The sequence below is a fragment of the Pristiophorus japonicus genome, chromosome 8 (assembly GCF_044704955.1).
Source record: "Pristiophorus japonicus isolate sPriJap1 chromosome 8, sPriJap1.hap1, whole genome shotgun sequence".
NCBI lineage: Eukaryota > Metazoa > Chordata > Chondrichthyes > Pristiophoridae > Pristiophorus > Pristiophorus japonicus.
This window is the reverse complement of record NC_091984.1, coordinates 175,088,446-175,103,792: the sequence shown is the minus strand read 5'-3', so window position 1 is coordinate 175,103,792 and position 15,347 is coordinate 175,088,446. Positions and strand designations below refer to the sequence as shown.

Sequence of the window (15,347 nt, the reverse complement as noted above, 5' to 3'; positions counted from 1 at the left end):
GACTTAACAGGCAGCGCCAGTCATTAAGTTCATCATCCCTGCAATGCAACCAACATTCAAACACAGGTATTTCTCGCAACAGCTCGCATTTTGTCAGCTATCGGGTAACATTTTCTGTATTGTATTTCGAAAGCGCCTTTCATGACCGAACGACGTCCCAAGGCGCTTTACAGCCAATGAAGTATTGTAAAAGTGAAGGCACTGTTGCAATGTGGGGAACGCCGCAGCCAGTTTGCACACAGCAAGATCCCACAAACGGCAATGTGATCATGACCAGATAATCTGGTTTTGTCAGTGATGTTGATGTCGGAATAAATATTGAATGAAGGTTGTAACTGCTTCGTTCCAACGTGCACCTAATTACTGGTGTTGCCCTGTGGACCTGTATGCTGCAAAATCATTTCTCGAGAGTTCACCGTCTGCCACTTCAATTGCCTTGATTATTATCTTGCCCAAAGCAAAGTCACATTTCACTCACCGGTCACTAGTTCCAGAACGGAAACTGCTGCCAGTGGTAGCGTGGCCGAGCGGTCTAAGGCGCTGGATTAAGGCTCCAGTCTCTTCGGAGGCGTGGGTTCGAATCCCACGCTGCCAGAATTTGTGGCGTGTAATATTTGCGCCCATTCACCGCGAGCCATGAAGCAGTCGGCTCCCGCTGTGTTGTGATATGACTATTTTGGTGTGGAAAAGAGGTTGAGCTGAGAACGGTGCCTTCAGTTTGTTGGCAAACCGTTGAAGAGTTTGATGTTGCCACTTGTAAATTGAAGGCCAGTTCAACAGGCCTTTTGACGCTGGCTGCATTTGTGTGGGGAAAAATGTCACGTCAGAGGTGGGATTGCAACCCACGCCCCTAGAAAGGGACCGGAATTCGCCGACCTTTGGTCAGTTAAGGATTAACAGTCTTTGAGTCTGGCGCCTCACTCCACTCGGCCTTCCTGACACTATTGTGCCCTTGGCCGTAAGCATCAGTCTGAGCATTGAAAGGCCTCGGTCCACCAAGGCATCGACTCTGGCAACTTTCACATGCTAATACCTGACTTGTTTGGCTCTGGTGCCTTTTATACTGGCAAAATGTGTTAATGTCGGAAGTAACATTGCAAGTAATTCCCTGCCTGAGGAACGGAGCAGATTTGAGCAGCCTTTGTGTGGAAGAAATCTCATTCTTTGACAGTGGTGCCCTTTTTCTGAGAACCACCACTGTCTGCAGTGGGATTGAAAGCCACAGTACGAGAAAGCAACGTGGAATTCAGCAACGCGGGAGGATAAAAATGTCATGCTTTGAGTCTGCTGCTTTTTAGTGTGGGAATGGGTTGAAAGGAGAAGTCTGATTTTAAACCCTATCCCCGAGAACAGGGTTAGAATGTGATAAGTTTAGAGAGCAAAACAAGTTGGTCTGTGGGCGGTGCGGTGCCTTTCGCTTATTGGCAAACGCCAATAGCGTTGAGGAGCTTGAGGTGACCACTTGCAAATTTAAAGCCAGTTGAGCAGGCTTTTTGACGCTGGCTGGCATTTGTCTGGATAAAAAGTTAATGTCAGAAGTGGGATTCGAACCCTCGCCCCTAGAAAGGGACCAGAATACACCAACCTTTGGTAAGGTAAGGATTAACAGTCCTTGAGTCTGGCGCCTTAGACCACTCGGCCATCCTGACAATGGTCGTGCAGCAGCTGCAGGAAAATGTGCTGCAAATTCTGCACACTTACTGAGCAGCCTCACAATTCTTCCTCCTGTGCAAACACACAACGCACACATTCTTACGACAGGACTTAACAGGCAGCGCCAGTCATTAAGTTCATCATCCCTGCAATGCAACCAACATTCAAACACAGGTATTTCTCGCAACAGCTCGCATTTTGTCAGCTATCGGGTAACATTTTCTGTATTGTATTTCGAAAGCGCCTTTCATGACCGAACGACGTCCCAAGGCGCTTCACAGCCAATGAAGTATTGTAAAAGTGAAGGCACTGTTGCAATGTGGGGAACGCCGCAGCCAGTTTGCACACAGCAAGATCCCACAAACGGCAATGTGATCATGACCAGATAATCTGGTTTTGTCAGTGATGTTGATGTCGGAATAAATATTGAATGAAGGTTGTAACTGCTTCGTTCCAACGTGCACCTAATTACTGGTGTTGCCCTGTGGACCTGTATGCTGCAAAATCATTTCTCGAGAGTTTACCGTCTGCCACTTCAATGGCCTTGATTATTATCTTGCCCAAAGCAAAGTCACATTTCACTCACCGGTCACTAGTTCCAGAACGGAAACTGCTGCCAGTGGTAGCGTGGCCGAGCGGTCTAAGGCGCTGGATTAAGGCTCCAGTCTCTTCGGAGGCGTGGGTTCGAATCCCACCGCTGCCAGAATTTGTGGCGTGTAATATTTGCGCCCCTTCACCGCGAGCCATGAAGCAGTCGGCTCCCGCTGTGTTGTGATATGACTATTTTGGTGTGGAAAAGAGGTTGAGCTGAGAACGGTGCCTTCAGTTTGTTGGCAAACCGTTGAAGAGTTTGATGTTGCCACTTGTAAATTGAAGGCCAGTTCAACAGGCCTTTTGACGCTGGCTGCATTTGTGTGGGGAAAAATGTCACGTCAGAGGTGGGATTGCAACCCACGCCCCTAGAAAGGGACCGGAATTCGCCGACCTTTGGTCAGTTAAGGATTAACAGTCTTTGAGTCTGGCGCCTCACTCCACTCGGCCTTCCTGACACTATTGTGCCCTTGGCCGTAAGCATCAGTCTGAGCATTGAAAGGCCTCGGTCCACCAAGGCATCGACTCTGGCAACTTTCACATGCTAATACCTGACTTGTTTGGCTCTGGTGCCTTTTATACTGGCAAAATGTGTTAATGTCGGAAGTAACATTGCAAGTAATTCCCTGCCTGAGGAACGGAGCAGATTTGAGCAGCCTTTGTGTGGAAGAAATCTCATTCTTTGACAGTGGTGCCCTTTTTCTGAGAAACACCACTGTCTGCAGTGGGATTGAAAGCCACAGTACGAGAAAGCAACGTGGAATTCAGCAACGCGGGAGGATAAAAATGTCATGCTTTGAGTCTGCTGCTTTTTAGTGTGGGAATGGGTTGAAAGGAGAAGTCTGATTTTAAACCCTATCCCCGAGAACAGGGTTAGAATGTGATAAGTTTAGAGAGCAAAACAAGTTGGTCTGTGGGCGGTGCGGTGCCTTTCGCTTATTGGCAAACGCCAATAGCGTTGAGGAGCTTGAGGTGACCACTTGCAAATTTAAAGCCAGTTGAGCAGGCTTTTTGACGCTGGCTGGCATTTGTCTGGATAAAAAGTTAATGTCAGAAGTGGGATTCGAACCCTCGCCCCTAGAAAGGGACCAGAATACACCAACCTTTGGTAAGGTAAGGATTAACAGTCCTTGAGTCTGGCGCCTTAGACCACTCGGCCATCCTGACAATGGTCGTGCAGCAGCTGCAGGAAAATGTGCTGCAAATTCTGCACACTTACTGAGCAGCCTCACAATTCTTCCTCCTGTGCAAACACACAACGCACACATTCTTACGACAGGACTTAACAGGCAGCGCCAGTCATTAAGTTCATCATCCCTGCAATGCAACCAACATTCAAACACAGGTATTTCTCGCAACAGCTCGCATTTTGTCAGCTATCGGGTAACATTTTCTGTATTGTATTTCGAAAGCGCCTTTCATGACCGAACGACGTCCCAAGGCGCTTTACAGCCAATGAAGTATTGTAAAAGTGAAGGCACTGTTGCAATGTGGGGAACGCCGCAGCCAGTTTGCACACAGCAAGATCCCACAAACGGCAATGTGATCATGACCAGATAATCTGGTTTTGTCAGTGATGTTGATGTCGGAATAAATATTGAATGAAGGTTGTAACTGCTTCGTTCCAACGTGCACCTAATTACTGGTGTTGCCCTGTGGACCTGTATGCTGCAAAATCATTTCTCGAGAGTTTACCGTCTGCCACTTCAATGGCCTTGATTATTATCTTGCCCAAAGCAAAGTCACATTTCACTCACCGGTCACTAGTTCCAGAACGGAAACTGCTGCCAGTGGTAGCGTGGCCGAGCGGTCTAAGGCGCTGGATTAAGGCTCCAGTCTCTTCGGAGGCGTGTGTTCGAATCCCACCGCTGCCAGAATTTGTGGCGTGTAATATTTGCGCCCCTTCACCGCGAGCCATGAAGCAGTCGGCTCCCGCTGTGTTGTGATATGACTATTTTGGTGTGGAAAAGAGGTTGAGCTGAGAACGGTGCCTTCAGTTTGTTGGCAAACCGTTGAAGAGTTTGATGTTGCCACTTGTAAATTGAAGGCCAGTTCAACAGGCCTTTTGACGCTGGCTGCATTTGTGTGGGGAAAAATGTCACGTCAGAGGTGGGATTGCAACCCACGCCCCTAGAAAGGGACCGGAATTCGCCGACCTTTGGTCAGTTAAGGATTAACAGTCTTTGAGTCTGGCGCCTCACTCCACTCGGCCTTTCCTGACACTATTGTGCCCTTGGCCGTAAGCATCAGTCTGAGCATTGAAAGGCCTCGGTCCACCAAGGCATCGACTCTGGCAACTTTCACATGCTAATACCTGACTTGTTTGGCTCTGGTGCCTTTTATACTGGCAAAATGTGTTAATGTCGGAAGTAACATTGCAAGTAATTCCCTGCCTGAGGAACGGAGCAGATTTGAGCAGCCTTTGTGTGGAAGAAATCTCATTCTTTGACAGTGGTGCCCTTTTTCTGAGAACCACCACTGTCTGCAGTGGGATTGAAAGCCACAGTACGAGAAAGCAACGTGGAATTCAGCAACGCGGGAGGATAAAAATGTCATGCTTTGAGTCTGCTGCTTTTTAGTGTGGGAATGGGTTGAAAGGAGAAGTCTGATTTTAAACCCTATCCCCGAGAACAGGGTTAGAATGTGATAAGTTTAGAGAGCAAAACAAGTTGGTCTGTGGGCGGTGCGGTGCCTTTCGCTTATTGGCAAACGCCAATAGCGTTGAGGAGCTTGAGGTGACCACTTGCAAATTTAAAGCCAGTTGAGCAGGCTTTTTGACGCTGGCTGGCATTTGTCTGGATAAAAAGTTAATGTCAGAAGTGGGATTCGAACCCACGCCCCTAGAAAGGGACCAGAATACACCAACCTTTGGTAAGGTCAGGATTAACAGTCCTTGAGTCTGGCGCCTTAGACCACTCGGCCATCCTGACAATGGTCGTGCAGCAGCTGCAGGAAAATGTGCTGCAAATTCTGCACACTTACTGAGCAGCCTCACAATTCTTCCTCCTGTGCAAACACACAACGCACACATTCTTACGACAGGACTTAACAGGCAGCGCCAGTCATTAAGTTCATCATCCCTGCAATGCAACCAACATTCAAACACAGGTATTTCTCGCAACAGCTCGCATTTTGTCAGCTATCGGGTAACATTTTCTGTATTGTATTTCGAAAGCGCCTTTCATGACCGAACGACGTCCCAAGGCGCTTTACAGCCAATGAAGTATTGTAAAAGTGAAGGCACTGTTGCAATGTGGGGAACGCCGCAGCCAGTTTGCACACAGCAAGATCCCACAAACGGCAATGTGATCATGACCAGATAATCTGGTTTTGTCAGTGATGTTGATGTCGGAATAAATATTGAATGAAGGTTGTAACTGCTTCGTTCCAACGTGCACCTAATTACTGGTGTTGCCCTGTGGACCTGTATGCTGCAAAATCATTTCTCGAGAGTTCACCGTCTGCCACTTCAATTGCCTTGATTATTATCTTGCCCAAAGCAAAGTCACATTTCACTCACCGGTCACTAGTTCCAGAACGGAAACTGCTGCCAGTGGTAGCGTGGCCGAGCGGTCTAAGGCGCTGGATTAAGGCTCCAGTCTCTTCGGAGGCGTGGGTTCGAATCCCACGCTGCCAGAATTTGTGGCGTGTAATATTTGCGCCCATTCACCGCGAGCCATGAAGCAGTCGGCTCCCGCTGTGTTGTGATATGACTATTTTGGTGTGGAAAAGAGGTTGAGCTGAGAACGGTGCCTTCAGTTTGTTGGCAAACCGTTGAAGAGTTTGATGTTGCCACTTGTAAATTGAAGGCCAGTTCAACAGGCCTTTTGACGCTGGCTGCATTTGTGTGGGGAAAAATGTCACGTCAGAGGTGGGATTGCAACCCACGCCCCTAGAAAGCGACCGGAATTCGCCGACCTTTGGTCAGTTAAGGATTAACAGTCTTTGAGTCTGGCGCCTCACTCCACTCGGCCTTCCTGACACTATTGTGCCCTTGGCCGTAAGCATCAGTCTGAGCATTGAAAGGCCTCGGTCCACCAAGGCATCGACTCTGGCAACTTTCACATGCTAATACCTGACTTGTTTGGCTCTGGTGCCTTTTATACTGGCAAAATGTGTTAATGTCGGAAGTAACATTGCAAGTAATTCCCTGCCTGAGTAACGGAGCAGATTTGAGCAGCCTTTGTGTGGAAGAAATCTCATTCTTTGACAGTGGTGCCCTTTTTCTGAGAAACACCACTGTCTGCAGTGGGATTGAAAGCCACAGTACGAGAAAGCAACGTGGAATTCAGCAACGCGGGAGGATAAAAATGTCATGCTTTGAGTCTGCTGCTTTTTAGTGTGGGAATGGGTTGAAAGGAGAAGTCTGATTTTAAACCCTATCCCCGAGAACAGGGTTAGAATGTGATAAGTTTAGAGAGCAAAACAAGTTGGTCTGTGGGCGGTGCGGTGCCTTTCGCTTATTGGCAAACGCCAATAGCGTTGAGGAGCTTCAGGTGACCACTTGCAAATTTAAAGCCAGTTGAGCAGGCTTTTTGACGCTGGCTGGCATTTGTCTGGATAAAAAGTTAATGTCAGAAGTGGGATTCGAACCCACGCCCCTAGAAAGGGACCAGAATACACCAACCTTTGGTAAGGTAACGATTAACAGTCCTTGAGTCTGGCGCCTTAGACCACTCGGCCATCCTGACAATGGTCTTGCAGCAGCTGCAGAAAAGTGTGCTGCAAATTCTGCACACTTACTGAGCAGCCTCACAATTCTTCCTCCTGTGCAAACACACAACGCACACATTCTTACGACAGGACTTAACAGGCAGCGCCAGTCATTAAGTTCATCATCCCTGCAATGCAACCAACATTCAAACACAGGTATTTCTCGCAACAGCTCGCATTTTGTCAGCTATCGGGTAACATTTTCTGTATTGTATTTCGAAAGCGCCTTTCATGACCGAACGACGTCCCAAGGCGCTTTACAGCCAATGAAGTATTGTAAAAGTGAAGGCACTGTTGCAATGTGGGGAACGCCGCAGCCAGTTTGCACACAGCAAGATCCCACAAACGGCAATGTGATCATGACCAGATAATCTGGTTTTGTCAGTGATGTTGATGTCGGAATAAATATTGAATGAAGGTTGTAACTGCTTCGTTCCAACGTGCACCTAATTACTGGTGTTGCCCTGTGGACCTGTATGCTGCAAAATCATTTCTCGAGAGTTTACCGTCTGCCACTTCAATGGCCTTGATTATTATCTTGCCCAAAGCAAAGTCACATTTCACTCACCGGTCACTAGTTCCAGAACGGAAACTGCTGCCAGTGGTAGCGTGGCCGAGCGGTCTAAGGCGCTGGATTAAGGCTCCAGTCTCTTCGGAGGCGTGTGTTCGAATCCCACCGCTGCCAGAATTTGTGGCGTGTAATATTTGTGCCCCTTCACCGCGAGCCATGAAGCAGTCGGCTCCCGCTGTGTTGTGATATGACTAATTTGGTGTGGAAAAGAGGTTGAGCTGAGAACGGTGCCTTCAGTTTGTTGGCAAACCGTTGAAGAGTTTGATGTTGCCACTTGTAAATTGAAGGCCAGTTCAACAGGCCTTTTGACGCTGGCTGCATTTGTGTGGGGAAAAATGTCACGTCAGAGGTGGGATTGCAACCCACGCCCCTAGAAAGGGACCGGAATTCGCCGACCTTTGGTCAGTTAAGGATTAACAGTCTTTGAGTCTGGCGCCTCACTCCACTCGGCCTTCCTGACACTATTGTGCCCTTGGCCGTAAGCATCAGTCTGAGCATTGAAAGGCCTCGGTCCACCAAGGCATCGACTCTGGCAACTTTCACATGCTAATACCTGACTTGTTTGGCTCTGGTGCCTTTTATACTGGCAAAATGTGTTAATGTCGGAAGTAACATTGCAAGTAATTCCCTGCCTGAGGAACGGAGCAGATTTGAGCAGCCTTTGTGTGGAAGAAATCTCATTCTTTGACAGTGGTGCCCTTTTTCTGAGAACCACCACTGTCTGCAGTGGGATTGAAAGCCACAGTACGAGAAAGCAACGTGGAATTCAGCAACGCGGGAGGATAAAAATGTCATGCTTTGAGTCTGCTGCTTTTTAGTGTGGGAATGGGTTGAAAGGAGAAGTCTGATTTTAAACCCTATCCCCGAGAACAGGGTTAGAATGTGATAAGTTTAGAGAGCAAAACAAGTTGGTCTGTGGGCGGTGCGGTGCCTTTCGCTTATTGGCAAACGCCAATAGCGTTGAGGAGCTTGAGGTGACCACTTGCAAATTTAAAGCCAGTTGAGCAGGCTTTTTGACGCTGGCTGGCATTTGTCTGGATAAAAAGTTAATGTCAGAAGTGGGATTCGAACCCACGCCCCTAGAAAGGGACCAGAATACACCAACCTTTGGTAAGGTAAGGATTAACAGTCCTTGAGTCTGGCGCCTTAGACCACTCGGCCATCCTGACAATGGTCGTGCAGCAGCTGCAGGAAAATGTGCTGCAAATTCTGCACACTTACTGAGCAGCCTCACAATTCTTCCTCCTGTGCAAACACACAACGCACACATTCTTACGACAGGACTTAACAGGCAGCGCCAGTCATTAAGTTCATCATCCCTGCAATGCAACCAACATTCAAACACAGGTATTTCTCGCAACAGCTCGCATTTTGTCAGCTATCGGGTAACATTTTCTGTATTGTATTTCGAAAGCGCCTTTCATGACCGAACGACGTCCCAAGGCGCTTTACAGCCAATGAAGTATTGTAAAAGTGAAGGCACTGTTGCAATGTGGGGAACGCCGCAGCCAGTTTGCACACAGCAAGATCCCACAAACGGCAATGTGATCATGACCAGATAATCTGGTTTTGTCAGTGATGTTGATGTCGGAATAAATATTGAATGAAGGTTGTAACTGCTTCGTTCCAACGTGCACCTAATTACTGGTGTTGCCCTGTGGACCTGTATGCTGCAAAATCATTTCTCGAGAGTTTACCGTCTGCCACTTCAATGGCCTTGATTATTATCTTGCCCAAAGCAAAGTCACATTTCACTCACCGGTCACTAGTTCCAGAACGGAAACTGCTGCCAGTGGTAGCGTGGCCGAGCGGTCTAAGGCGCTGGATTAAGGCTCCAGTCTCTTCGGAGGCGTGGGTTCGAATCCCACCGCTGCCAGAATTTGTGGCGTGTAATATTTGCGCCCCTTCACCGCGAGCCATGAAGCAGTCGGCTCCCGCTGTGTTGTGATATGACTATTTTGGTGTGGAAAAGAGGTTGAGCTGAGAACGGTGCCTTCAGTTTGTTGGCAAACCGTTGAAGAGTTTGATGTTGCCACTTGTAAATTGAAGGCCAGTTCAACAGGCCTTTTGACGCTGGCTGCATTTGTGTGGGGAAAAATGTCACGTCAGAGGTGGGATTGCAACCCACGCCCCGAGAAAGGGACCGGAATTCGCCGACCTTTGGTCAGTTAAGGATTAACAGTCTTTGAGTCTGGCGCCTCACTCCACTCGGCCTTCCTGACACTATTGTGCCCTTGGCCGTAAGCATCAGTCTGAGCATTGAAAGGCCTCGGTCCACCAAGGCATCGACTCTGGCAACTTTCACATGCTAATACCTGACTTGTTTGGCTCTGGTGCCTTTTATACTGGCAAAATGTGTTAATGTCGGAAGTAAACATTGCAAGTAATTCCCTGCCTGAGGAACGGAGCAGATTTGAGCAGCCTTTGTGTGGAAGAAATCTCATTCTTTGACAGTGGTGCCCTTTTTCTGAGAACCACCACTGTCTGCAGTGGGATTGAAAGCCACAGTACGAGAAAGCAACGTGGAATTCAGCAACGCGGGAGGATAAAAATGTCATGCTTTGAGTCTGCTGCTTTTTAGTGTGGGAATGGGTTGAAAGGAGAAGTCTGATTTTAAACCCTATCCCCGAGAACAGGGTTAGAATGTGATAAGTTTAGAGAGCAAAACAAGTTGGTCTGTGGGCGGTGCGGTGCCTTTCGCTTATTGGCAAACGCCAATAGCGTTGAGGAGCTTGAGGTGACCACTTGCAAATTTAAAGCCAGTTGAGCAGGCTTTTTGACGCTGGCTGGCATTTGTCTGGATAAAAAGTTAATGTCAGAAGTGGGATTCGAACCCACGCCCCTAGAAAGGGACCAGAATACACCAACCTTTGGTAAGGTAAGGATTAACAGTCCTTGAGTCTGGCGCCTTAGACCACTCGGCCATCCTGACAATGGTCGTGCAGCAGCTGCAGGAAAATGTGCTGCAAATTCTGCACACTTACTGAGCAGCCTCACAATTCTTCCTCCTGTGCAAACACACAACGCACACATTCTTACGACAGGACTTAACAGGCAGCGCCAGTCATTAAGTTCATCATCCCTGCAATGCAACCAACATTCAAACACAGGTATTTCTCGCAACAGCTCGCATTTTGTCAGCTATCGGGTAACATTTTCTGTATTGTATTTCGAAAGCGCCTTTCATGACCGAACGACGTCCCAAGGCGCTTCACAGCCAATGAAGTATTGTAAAAGTGAAGGCACTGTTGCAATGTGGGGAACGCCGCAGCCAGTTTGCACACAGCAAGATCCCACAAACGGCAATGTGATCATGACCAGATAATCTGGTTTTGTCAGTGACGTTGATGTCGGAATAAATATTGAATGAAGGTTGTAACTGCTTCGTTCCAACGTGCACCTAATTACTGGTGTTGCCCTGTGGACCTGTATGCTGCAAAATCATTTCTCGAGAGTTTACCGTCTGCCACTTCAATGGCCTTGATTATTATCTTGCCCAAAGCAAAGTCACATTTCACTCACCGGTCACTAGTTCCAGAACGGAAACTGCTGCCAGTGGTAGCGTGGCCGAGCGGTCTAAGGCGCTGGATTAAGGCTCCAGTCTCTTCGGAGGCGTGGGTTCGAATCCCACCGCTGCCAGAATTTGTGGCGTGTAATATTTGCGCCCCTTCACCGCGAGCCATGAAGCAGTCGGCTCCCGCTGTGTTGTGATATGACTATTTTGGTGTGGAAAAGAGGTTGAGCTGAGAACGGTGCCTTCAGTTTGTTGGCAAACCGTTGAAGAGTTTGATGTTGCCACTTGTAAATTGAAGGCCAGTTCAACAGGCCTTTTGACGCTGGCTGCATTTGTGTGGGGAAAAATGTCACGTCAGAGGTGGGATTGCAACCCACGCCCCGAGAAAGGGACCGGAATTCGCCGACCTTTGGTCAGTTAAGGATTAACAGTCTTTGAGTCTGGCGCCTCACTCCACTCGGCCTTCCTGACACTATTGTGCCCTTGGCCGTAAGCATCAGTCTGAGCATTGAAAGGCCTCGGTCCACCAAGGCATCGACTCTGGCAACTTTCACATGCTAATACCTGACTTGTTTGGCTCTGGTGCCTTTTATACTGGCAAAATGTGTTAATGTCGGAAGTAAACATTGCAAGTAATTCCCTGCCTGAGGAACGGAGCAGATTTGAGCAGCCTTTGTGTGGAAGAAATCTCATTCTTTGACAGTGGTGCCCTTTTTCTGAGAACCACCACTGTCTGCAGTGGGATTGAAAGCCACAGTACGAGAAAGCAACGTGGAATTCAGCAACGCGGGAGGATAAAAATGTCATGCTTTGAGTCTGCTGCTTTTTAGTGTGGGAATGGGTTGAAAGGAGAAGTCTGATTTTAAACCCTATCCCCGAGAACAGGGTTAGAATGTGATAAGTTTAGAGAGCAAAACAAGTTGGTCTGTGGGCGGTGCGGTGCCTTTCGCTTATTGGCAAACGACAATAGCGTTGAGGAGCTTGAGGTGACCACTTGCAAATTTAAAGCCAGTTGAGCAGGCTTTTTGACGCTGGCTGGCATTTGTCTGGATAAAAAGTTAATGTCAGAAGTGGGATTCGAACCCACGCCCCTAGAAAGGGACCAGAATACACCAACCTTTGGTAAGGTAAGGATTAACAGTCCTTGAGTCTGGCGCCTTAGACCACTCGGCCATCCTGACAATGGTCGTGCAGCAGCTGCAGGAAAATGTGCTGCAAATTCTGCACACTTACTGAGCAGCCTCACAATTCTTCCTCCTGTGCAAACACACAACGCACACATTCTTACGACAGGACTTAACAGGCAGCGCCAGTCATTAAGTTCATCATCCCTGCAATGCAACCAACATTCAAACACAGGTATTTCTCGCAACAGCTCGCATTTTGTCAGCTATCGGGTAACATTTTCTGTATTGTATTTCGAAAGCGCCTTTCATGACCGAACGACGTCCCAAGGCGCTTCACAGCCAATGAAGTATTGTAAAAGTGAAGGCACTGTTGCAATGTGGGGAACGCCGCAGCCAGTTTGCACACAGCAAGATCCCACAAACGGCAATGTGATCATGACCAGATAATCTGGTTTTGTCAGTGACGTTGATGTCGGAATAAATATTGAATGAAGGTTGTAACTGCTTCGTTCCAACGTGCACCTAATTACTGGTGTTGCCCTGTGGACCTGTATGCTGCAAAATCATTTCTCGAGAGTTTACCGTCTGCCACTTCAATGGCCTTGATTATTATCTTGCCCAAAGCAAAGTCACATTTCACTCACCGGTCACTAGTTCCAGAACGGAAACTGCTGCCAGTGGTAGCGTGGCCGAGCGGTCTAAGGCGCTGGATTAAGGCTCCAGTCTCTTCGGAGGCGTGGGTTCGAATCCCACCGCTGCCAGAATTTGTGGCGTGTAATATTTGCGCCCCTTCACCGCGAGCCATGAAGCAGTCGGCTCCCGCTGTGTTGTGATATGACTATTTTGGTGTGGAAAAGAGGTTGAGCTGAGAACGGTGCCTTCAGTTTGTTGGCAAACCGTTGAAGAGTTTGATGTTGCCACTTGTAAATTGAAGGCCAGTTCAACAGGCCTTTTGACGCTGGCTGCATTTGTGTGGGGAAAAATGTCACGTCAGAGGTGGGATTGCAACCCACGCCCCGAGAAAGGGACCGGAATTCGCCGACCTTTGGTCAGTTAAGGATTAACAGTCTTTGAGTCTGGCGCCTCACTCCACTCGGCCTTCCTGACACTATTGTGCCCTTGGCCGTAAGCATCAGTCTGAGCATTGAAAGGCCTCGGTCCACCAAGGCATCGACTCTGGCAACTTTCACATGCTAATACCTGACTTGTTTGGCTCTGGTGCCTTTTATACTGGCAAAATGTGTTAATGTCGGAAGTAAACATTGCAAGTAATTCCCTGCCTGAGGAACGGAGCAGATTTGAGCAGCCTTTGTGTGGAAGAAATCTCATTCTTTGACAGTGGTGCCCTTTTTCTGAGAACCACCACTGTCTGCAGTGGGATTGAAAGCCACAGTACGAGAAAGCAACGTGGAATTCAGCAACGCGGGAGGATAAAAATGTCATGCTTTGAGTCTGCTGCTTTTTAGTGTGGGAATGGGTTGAAAGGAGAAGTCTGATTTTAAACCCTATCCCCGAGAACAGGGTTAGAATGTGATAAGTTTAGAGAGCAAAACAAGTTGGTCTGTGGGCGGTGCGGTGCCTTTCGCTTATTGGCAAACGACAATAGCGTTGAGGAGCTTGAGGTGACCACTTGCAAATTTAAAGCCAGTTGAGCAGGCTTTTTGACGCTGGCTGGCATTTGTCTGGATAAAAAGTTAATGTCAGAAGTGGGATTCGAACCCACGCCCCTAGAAAGGGACCAGAATACACCAACCTTTGGTAAGGTAAGGATTAACAGTCCTTGAGTCTGGCGCCTTAGACCACTCGGCCATCCTGACAATGGTCGTGCAGCAGCTGCAGGAAAATGTGCTGCAAATTCTGCACACTTACTGAGCAGCCTCACAATTCTTCCTCCTGTGCAAACACACAACGCACACATTCTTACGACAGGACTTAACAGGCAGCGCCAGTCATTAAGTTCATCATCCCTGCAATGCAACCAACATTCAAACACAGGTATTTCTCGCAACAGCTCGCATTTTGTCAGCTATCGGGTAACATTTTCTGTATTGTATTTCGAAAGCGCCTTTCATGACCGAACGACGTCCCAAGGCGCTTCACAGCCAATGAAGTATTGTAAAAGTGAAGGCACTGTTGCAATGTGGGGAACGCCGCAGCCAGTTTGCACACAGCAAGATCCCACAAACGGCAATGTGATCATGACCAGATAATCTGGTTTTGTCAGTGACGTTGATGTCGGAATAAATATTGAATGAAGGTTGTAACTGCTTCGTTCCAACGTGCACCTAATTACTGGTGTTGCCCTGTGGACCTGTATGCTGCAAAATCATTTCTCGAGAGTTTACCGTCTGCCACTTCAATGGCCTTGATTATTATCTTGCCCAAAGCAAAGTCACATTTCACTCACCGGTCACTAGTTCCAGAACGGAAACTGCTGCCAGTGGTAGCGTGGCCGAGCGGTCTAAGGCGCTGGATTAAGGCTCCAGTCTCTTCGGAGGCGTGGGTTCGAATCCCACCGCTGCCAGAATTTGTGGCGTGTAATATTTGCGCCCCTTCACCGCGAGCCATGAAGCAGTCGGCTCCCGCTGTGTTGTGATATGACTATTTTGGTGTGGAAAAGAGGTTGAGCTGAGAACGGTGCCTTCAGTTTGTTGGCAAACCGTTGAAGAGTTTGATGTTGCCACTTGTAAATTGAAGGCCAGTTCAACAGGCCTTTTGACGCTGGCTGCATTTGTGTGGGGAAAAATGTCACGTCAGAGGTGGGATTGCAACCCACGCCCCGAGAAAGGGACCGGAATTCGCCGACCTTTGGTCAGTTAAGGATTAACAGTCTTTGAGTCTGGCGCCTCACTCCACTCGGCCTTCCTGACACTATTGTGCCCTTGGCCGTAAGCATCAGTCTGAGCATTGAAAGGCCTCGGTCCACCAAGGCATCGACTCTGGCAACTTTCACATGCTAATACCTGACTTGTTTGGCTCTGGTGCCTTTTATACTGGCAAAATGTGTTAATGTCGGAAGTAAACATTGCAAGTAATTCCCTGCCTGAGGAACGGAGCAGATTTGAGCAGCCTTTGTGTGGAAGAAATCTCATTCTTTGACAGTGGTGCCCTTTTTCTGAGAACCACCACTGTCTGCAGTGGGATTGAAAGCCACAGTACGAGAAAGCAACGTGGAATT

General features: G+C 48.2%; 17 non-coding genes across 17 annotated transcripts; 9 read left to right on the top strand and 8 right to left on the bottom strand.

Annotated features, from left to right (window-relative positions):
• Positions 1 to 512: 512 nt before the first annotated feature.
• Positions 513 to 595, top strand: trnal-aag (transfer RNA leucine (anticodon AAG)). Its single transcript has one exon. It is a non-coding gene; the product is annotated as a tRNA-Leu (tRNA).
• A 935-nt stretch (positions 596 to 1,530) lies between these two features.
• trnal-caa (transfer RNA leucine (anticodon CAA)) lies at positions 1,531 to 1,649 on the bottom strand. The gene is made up of 2 exons: positions 1,612 to 1,649; positions 1,531 to 1,576 (listed from the first exon to the last, which is right to left on the bottom strand). It is a non-coding gene; the product is annotated as a tRNA-Leu (tRNA).
• A 625-nt stretch (positions 1,650 to 2,274) lies between these two features.
• Positions 2,275 to 2,356, top strand: trnal-aag (transfer RNA leucine (anticodon AAG)). The gene has a single exon. It is a non-coding gene; the product is annotated as a tRNA-Leu (tRNA).
• Positions 2,357 to 3,292: 936 nt separating this feature from the next.
• Positions 3,293 to 3,411, bottom strand: trnal-caa (transfer RNA leucine (anticodon CAA)). The gene is made up of 2 exons: positions 3,374 to 3,411; positions 3,293 to 3,338 (listed from the first exon to the last, which is right to left on the bottom strand). It is a non-coding gene; the product is annotated as a tRNA-Leu (tRNA).
• A 625-nt stretch (positions 3,412 to 4,036) lies between these two features.
• trnal-aag (transfer RNA leucine (anticodon AAG)) lies at positions 4,037 to 4,118 on the top strand. Its single transcript has one exon. It is a non-coding gene; the product is annotated as a tRNA-Leu (tRNA).
• Positions 4,119 to 5,055: 937 nt separating this feature from the next.
• On the bottom strand, positions 5,056 to 5,174 carry trnal-caa (transfer RNA leucine (anticodon CAA)). The gene is made up of 2 exons: positions 5,137 to 5,174; positions 5,056 to 5,101 (listed from the first exon to the last, which is right to left on the bottom strand). It is a non-coding gene; the product is annotated as a tRNA-Leu (tRNA).
• Positions 5,175 to 5,798: 624 nt separating this feature from the next.
• Positions 5,799 to 5,881, top strand: trnal-aag (transfer RNA leucine (anticodon AAG)). Its single transcript has one exon. It is a non-coding gene; the product is annotated as a tRNA-Leu (tRNA).
• A 935-nt stretch (positions 5,882 to 6,816) lies between these two features.
• Positions 6,817 to 6,935, bottom strand: trnal-caa (transfer RNA leucine (anticodon CAA)). The gene is made up of 2 exons: positions 6,898 to 6,935; positions 6,817 to 6,862 (listed from the first exon to the last, which is right to left on the bottom strand). It is a non-coding gene; the product is annotated as a tRNA-Leu (tRNA).
• A 625-nt stretch (positions 6,936 to 7,560) lies between these two features.
• trnal-aag (transfer RNA leucine (anticodon AAG)) lies at positions 7,561 to 7,642 on the top strand. The gene has a single exon. It is a non-coding gene; the product is annotated as a tRNA-Leu (tRNA).
• Positions 7,643 to 8,578: 936 nt separating this feature from the next.
• Positions 8,579 to 8,697, bottom strand: trnal-caa (transfer RNA leucine (anticodon CAA)). The gene is made up of 2 exons: positions 8,660 to 8,697; positions 8,579 to 8,624 (listed from the first exon to the last, which is right to left on the bottom strand). It is a non-coding gene; the product is annotated as a tRNA-Leu (tRNA).
• Positions 8,698 to 9,322: 625 nt separating this feature from the next.
• trnal-aag (transfer RNA leucine (anticodon AAG)) lies at positions 9,323 to 9,404 on the top strand. Its single transcript has one exon. It is a non-coding gene; the product is annotated as a tRNA-Leu (tRNA).
• A 937-nt stretch (positions 9,405 to 10,341) lies between these two features.
• Positions 10,342 to 10,460, bottom strand: trnal-caa (transfer RNA leucine (anticodon CAA)). The gene is made up of 2 exons: positions 10,423 to 10,460; positions 10,342 to 10,387 (listed from the first exon to the last, which is right to left on the bottom strand). It is a non-coding gene; the product is annotated as a tRNA-Leu (tRNA).
• Positions 10,461 to 11,085: 625 nt separating this feature from the next.
• Positions 11,086 to 11,167, top strand: trnal-aag (transfer RNA leucine (anticodon AAG)). The gene has a single exon. It is a non-coding gene; the product is annotated as a tRNA-Leu (tRNA).
• Positions 11,168 to 12,104: 937 nt separating this feature from the next.
• Positions 12,105 to 12,223, bottom strand: trnal-caa (transfer RNA leucine (anticodon CAA)). Its single transcript has 2 exons — positions 12,186 to 12,223; positions 12,105 to 12,150 (listed from the first exon to the last, which is right to left on the bottom strand). It is a non-coding gene; the product is annotated as a tRNA-Leu (tRNA).
• Positions 12,224 to 12,848: 625 nt separating this feature from the next.
• trnal-aag (transfer RNA leucine (anticodon AAG)) lies at positions 12,849 to 12,930 on the top strand. Its single transcript has one exon. It is a non-coding gene; the product is annotated as a tRNA-Leu (tRNA).
• Positions 12,931 to 13,867: 937 nt separating this feature from the next.
• trnal-caa (transfer RNA leucine (anticodon CAA)) lies at positions 13,868 to 13,986 on the bottom strand. Its single transcript has 2 exons — positions 13,949 to 13,986; positions 13,868 to 13,913 (listed from the first exon to the last, which is right to left on the bottom strand). It is a non-coding gene; the product is annotated as a tRNA-Leu (tRNA).
• A 625-nt stretch (positions 13,987 to 14,611) lies between these two features.
• Positions 14,612 to 14,693, top strand: trnal-aag (transfer RNA leucine (anticodon AAG)). The gene has a single exon. It is a non-coding gene; the product is annotated as a tRNA-Leu (tRNA).
• The last annotated feature ends 654 nt before the right edge of the window (positions 14,694 to 15,347 follow it).